The sequence below is a fragment of the Podarcis liolepis genome (genome assembly GCF_965112155.1).
Source record: "Podarcis liolepis genome assembly, chromosome: 12".
Taxonomy (NCBI): domain Eukaryota; kingdom Metazoa; phylum Chordata; class Lepidosauria; order Squamata; family Lacertidae; genus Podarcis; species Podarcis liolepis.
Window position 1 is genome coordinate 34,157,176 of NC_139563.1, and position 6,000 is coordinate 34,163,175.

General features: G+C 41.9%; 1 protein-coding gene across 1 annotated transcript in view; it reads right to left on the reverse strand.

Annotated features, from left to right (window-relative positions):
• The window catches only part of MACC1 (MET transcriptional regulator MACC1), a 29,468-nt gene extending 24,267 nt beyond the window's left edge, over window positions 1–5,201 (reverse strand). The window contains exon 1 of the mRNA XM_083467996.1: window positions 5,034–5,201. The gene's annotated coding sequence lies outside the window, so the exon portion shown is untranslated. The remainder of the gene's footprint in view (window positions 1–5,033) is intronic.
• Between the last annotated feature and the right edge of the window lie 799 nt (window positions 5,202–6,000).

A 6,000-nucleotide genomic window follows, 5' to 3' on the forward strand; every position in this document is an offset into this window, starting at 1 on the left:
AAAGCTATACCTGTTTAAATTTCACCTGCCACAAACAAACATACCACAAAAGATATATGGCAACCCCACTTACTGAATAGTCCCGCCTCACTCTCCACCCATCTTCTTGACTCTCTTCCTCCCCAGTGATGTGGATCTTCTTGAAAAGTTTCTGACTAGAAAATTTCCTAGGCCAAGTGGGCTAATTTGCATTGGATTTTTTTTTTATGCCATAGGGAGGGATCTAACTTGGCATGCTTATTTTACTTGCCTTTAATAAACAAAGCTAACAACTCTGAAACTGCCAAGCTTGCCTAACATTGTATTTGCAATCGGCACCCATTCGTTGTTAATGATGAATTTATGTAATCAAAAAGTACCCGTGGAAAAATACAGCACTGGCAAAAATTTTGCAGAAAATTCTGTCCCATATCACTGTTCTTCCCCCAGCCACTTCAGAAAGTTCAGGTACACAACTCACCGGTTCTTTCATTGCTTTTAAACCTTTATTGCTTTTCATTAGAACAGAAAATCATTGCCTCTTAAATATAAATTGAACAGGAGTGCTACAGCTCAGTAGCTTTAAAGCCAGTCGCTGACAATCCCACAGCCGCCTGCACTCTATCAAGGCTTTTTGTAGAGTAAATTTATTTTCACACAAAAATGGACAGTTGAGCATGATTTGGATCTGCTTTTACAGTCTATTTCCCGTTAATGCTTCATATTTCAGAAATATATAGAATCTTTTGAAAAATTCTGAGGCTGCTGGTTGGTCATCCTGGGTGTTCTGAACTCACAGGAACCTAACAAGCCTTCCACTTTGAGCAAAAGGACACCAACTCATATTTTGTCACAACGGTGAAAACTAAGAGAAACATTCCCTGGCTGAGAACCAATCTTCCTTGCCGATAGCAATGTATATCATAAGTGCAAGTTCAGTACATGCCTGCACAATCAGTCATACAGAAAGAGTAAAACACAGTCTGCCATTAAATATGCTGTGCCGTGCTGAAATTTGGAGGAATATGGTTGTGTAATGAAACTAAGACAGTTTCACTAAAGTCTGAGGTGAGGAAAGACCTGACTGTACATATTAAACAATTTGAAATATGCATGCAGTGGGTGGGTTGCCTTAAGGCAGTGATGGGGACCTTGTGGCTCTCTAAATGTTGAACTCCAGCTCCCATCAGCCCTGATGATTGGCCATGATGGCAGGGGCTGATGGGAGTTGGAGTCTAGCATCTGAGGGGATGAGGCCCAGGATCCCCATCTCTGTCTCAATGTCTTAATGAAAGATAATATACACTATTATTTTGAAAGGCCACTCAGTTACCTAGTCCATGTTCCTTTCAGTAGGCAATATTTTTCTTAAGAAAAGGTACAATAAATACTATTGGTAAATCTCACTTGTTGCCACACGGGGTACGTTCATGACAAACATTCATAATTTCATCACATGCATTAATTTCATCACATAAAAATCAAGGTATGAATTGACAATTATTTTCTTAGGGGTAAGGTCATGACATGACCTTGGAACTGAAGAGAAACTGTCAACAACTTTCTCAGGAGTGAAGAATAACTTCATTAGGTAATTAGAATATCAAGAGGCTTCCCACTAACTCCAAAAACGATGAAGAACTGACACAGAGATTCAAAAAATCCACCTCAGGGTTGTATTATTATTATTGTTGTTGTTGCTTTTCACCCTGCCTTTTTCCTGACAGGAGCACAAGGCAGCTCACAGATAAAAGTAAGAACAGCTAGAAAAATAGGGGAAAACAATAATTTAAAAACAATCAAACATTGGTAGAATTAAGACACACTATACACACACACACACACACACACACAAATCTGTTAAAACCATACAAATACCTATGTGAAAGAGATGAATCACACATCTACTTTACCAAACAAATATTCTTAGAAAATACTCAAACTGCACTAATAGAGGCTGTGCAGGTGTCCGCAGCATATATATACAACCTTCAACACCAATCTTTTTTTTAACATAACACCATGACTAGAAATTATCAGTCTATCCATGCAGAGCTACACACACACACACACACACACACACACACACACACACACAGGTGCAGATCAAGTTTTCTCTGGAGCAAGCACTGTGCCAAGAGGGTTGTGCGACTTAACCCGAAGAAGGTATGTGTCAAAACCAAGACTGAAAAAACACCATTAATAGATCTAAGTTTGATAGGATTATGAGAAAAGTCTAAAAAGCCTGAAATGTAACACAGAAGCCAATTAAAATTGCTATAACTAAAATGCAGAATAAAGCACTTAGGGAAGAAATAACTCAAATGCAAGGCAGACACAGAACAGCTGGGAATTAACCAAAGCCTCTCTGAAAACTCAAGCACTGTAATGGGCAATTTAATGTGGGTGTCTATTGAGTGCAAAGCTCAGGCAGAGAAGCGATTAAAGGAGGGGATGGCTTTTAAATATGAAAGTTTTGCATCTATTAAGGTTTATAAATTAATAATATAATCCCATTTTGACCCGTTAATGTATTTATTACAAGATAATATTTTACAAGTAACTGGCAGAAGGAAAGGGATTACAGGAAGTGTAGAAAGCAGTAAGGTTTCTAAATTGCTAAGCAGAAAAACCTGCAACTATGAGTGGGGATAGGGCCATTTATTTTGGAAGACAAAAACCTGTCAAGAAAGAACTATGCTAGCTTAACTGTATTTTCCCCCCATCTCTTCCCTCACCAGCTTTTCTTACAGTGAATTAATAGCCTCTCCATCATTATAAAGAAGAGAAAGCTATGTTCAATACGAGGACTAACACAGCATCTAATTAGTATTTTGAGCAAACTGCTACAGGATACTGTCGAGTTAGTTTAGCAAATGCAGCGATGTCCATCCAATTTTAAATAGCTATGAGGTAAACTTCAAGGCCAGTCATCACATAGCCTCAGGGTAAACTGTGGTTCGACATAATTTTGTGCACAAGCTCTAATGCAGTTTGTATATCACAGTGGGAAAGGCTGTGTACAGTTATCGTAACCAACTTGCTGCATCTGGTCCAGAGGCTTCCAAATTTAGCTAGATAATCCCAATCTGGCGCATCTGACAGCTGCTGAAGAAGATTGGGAGGCCAGACCCACCAGCAGTTCAAGCCACCAACATTTCGGTGACTGAAACAGTTGCAATGATGGATAACACATAAGACCATACATATCCTACCACTGGCAGGATCCCAGCCAGTGGTAACTCAAAGAAAGCTCCCAAAAAGCAGGACTGAGCCAGCCCAGAATTCTCTGAATGTACTGCCCTCCAACCTTGGCAGAGTAAACAGTAAAACAGCATAAGCAATGGTGACCGCCCAGCTGGAGTCTGGATTGCAAGTTGTGAGCTATCCTTTATATATAGACAATGTTGAATTCCATTATATTCCAGTGGGTTGGTTCCAAAGTGGCCCAATCACAAGTGGAAGGCACTTCAGCTTGGGCAGGGAACAGAAGAGGCTGCCTTATGCCAACTGGTTCATCCAGCTCAGACTATGCAAGCTGACAGCAGCTCTCCAGGGTTTTAAACAAGGGACGTTCCCAGCCGTACCAGATGCCATGAATGTTCTGCGTGCAAAGCAGATAGTCTACCATTGATCTATGGCCATCACCAAGGGGAAGCTCTCAGTTTCTTCTACCTCCCCCAGTGACATCCTTCTATACCCCACACTACTCTCATAGGTTTCCCAAGACATAAATGTGGTTTTTCACAGGACACAAGCGGTGGTTTAAAAAAAAAAAAGAACCATCCCACAAATGGAACTCAACTCACACTGAATTGGATGTAAATAACTGTATCTCCAGTTTCAAGTGATTCATCATTTTAAAGCTTTGGGCCAAAAAGTACAACTGCTACAAACACCTACTGTATCCTCATACTTCAGATTCTGGCTCATCAATCAACCAGTTCAAATTATCTCATTAGTCAAAAGTCTTACATTACATCAGTAAAACCTTTTAGCAACACACACTTTCTGTTCTTTATGCTATAATAGGTCATATATAATGCACTACCATGCCATTTAGATTGAGTAAAAGATATTGCTAGGATTAGGAATAAGATGTATAATTGAATCTTTCCTTCTTTTGTGATGCGAGGCAAAAGAATAGCAGACCTCAGAACTGTCATTTTACCCAGGACTGAGTAGTGTTGACTCCTCATAAAAGGAGTTATCGGGGCATTGTTTCGATCAGCTTTTAAGCTAACCCTTCCACAGAATCGATGTTTAACATGCCAGGGGGCTCTTAACCACATTTGTAGGTTATCACCCAATGTCTTATGCTGGAAGCCAGCAGGGACTACTTCATCTCTGAAATGGCTCCAAAGCTTACATGGGCCAAGAGCCCTGTAATGAGAAACGATTCAAGCCGAGAAGCTAATGGACTAAAAAGCAAAAGTGCCCTGGGAGTGTATGAAACCTTGTAAATTGCTCTAGGTTTAAAAATTAGTTCTCCTATTGATACAAACATCAGTAATGGTTTTATAAAATGGGGAGTGATGCCCACAGGCAGGGGAGCCAACTTGAGTAAAATGTTGGGGTATTCCCCACCTCACATTATTGATCACATGATCGATCACAGCACTGGGTAATCGATCACATGATGCGGTGCATGCACACCATTTGAATGGCAGTGCCCATCAGCTTTGGGGAGAACGGTCCCCTCGTATATTTTATGAGTGGGTGGGTGGGACGAAGGGACTTCGGCACCTAGGAGTCGGCTCCAATGCCCACAGGTGCTTTCTACATGGAAACAGCAGGATAAACTTGCCCCAAACTTAGGGGCGCGATGGCAGCGAAAGCTCCTTCTTAGTTGAGGGTAAAATGCGGCTCGGATGCTGAGGCTGCCGATTTGTAAAAGAAAAGAAAAGAGAAGAGATGGTCGCAGAGCGCGATCAGGAAGCGGATCCACTCCGCATGCAAATCTGTCCATATCCATGTTGCCTCCCGAACCCCATTCCGCCCATCTCCCCCTCACCTGAACTTTGAAACTTTAAGGTGAAACAAAGCCCACGTACCTTTGGTCCTTTCTCCCTTCAAATCCGCAGCAGCTGCTTATCCAAAGGGCATTGCTTTGGAGACAAGCGTGTTCTAAAGCGCTCTTGGGGATCCCATGCTGGCTTGAAATTTAGAAAAAAAGAAAAAGTGAACAGGTTAGGAATTCTAATTAGAAGACACACCTTCTGTTTGTGGGTTGGAGGCCGCAAGGCTTTCTGGAACTCTGAGTTCCGATGCCGCCTCGTAACTCCTACTGGAAGAAAAAATGAACTACATTACCCATAGGTCCATTCGACTCACCTGGGCCTCCACCTGAAACTAGGAAAGCTGGTCCGGCCACTGAAGTTTCACCTGAGGGCGGGAGAGAGAGTAAGAGAGAGGGGGAGTGCAGTCGGGCTCTGGATTTTGTTTTCTTCGGAGTTTGCTCGGCTTGGCCCTGCTGTGGCCGAATGGGAATTAAAGAGTAGAGAGGAAATAACTGAGCTGAGGAATGCTGGGGCAAATTCTTTGCTTTTTAGCGCCTCGATTTCAAAGCTTTAAAAATAGCCTCGAAACCTGAAAGACCGGATTATGGATAGGAAAAACTCTGAGCTGTCGCCAGGCAGATAAGCTGGGGTGGCACGAATGTTTTAGTTGTTGGCTATAGAAGAAATAGGGAAATGCCACTAAAGGAAAACAAAAGAACAGGTCATCCCCTGTGACATCTTAAGAGGTGGTGCAGGAGAGGTTGGAGACATGACTGGTGCTGGTGGTTGCAAAAAATATATATCATTATTTCATTCATTCATTCTAATATTTATATCCCTCTTTTTCTCCAAGGTGCTGCTCATGGTTTTCCACCTTTCTATTTTAACTGCAGAATAACCCTGTGAGGTAGCTTCAGGCTGAAAGACTGTGAGCAGCCCAAGGTCATACAGTATGGCTGAGTGGGGATTTCAACTCTGAACTCCCAGGTCCTAGTCTGACCCCCTTAGCCACAACTTTGCA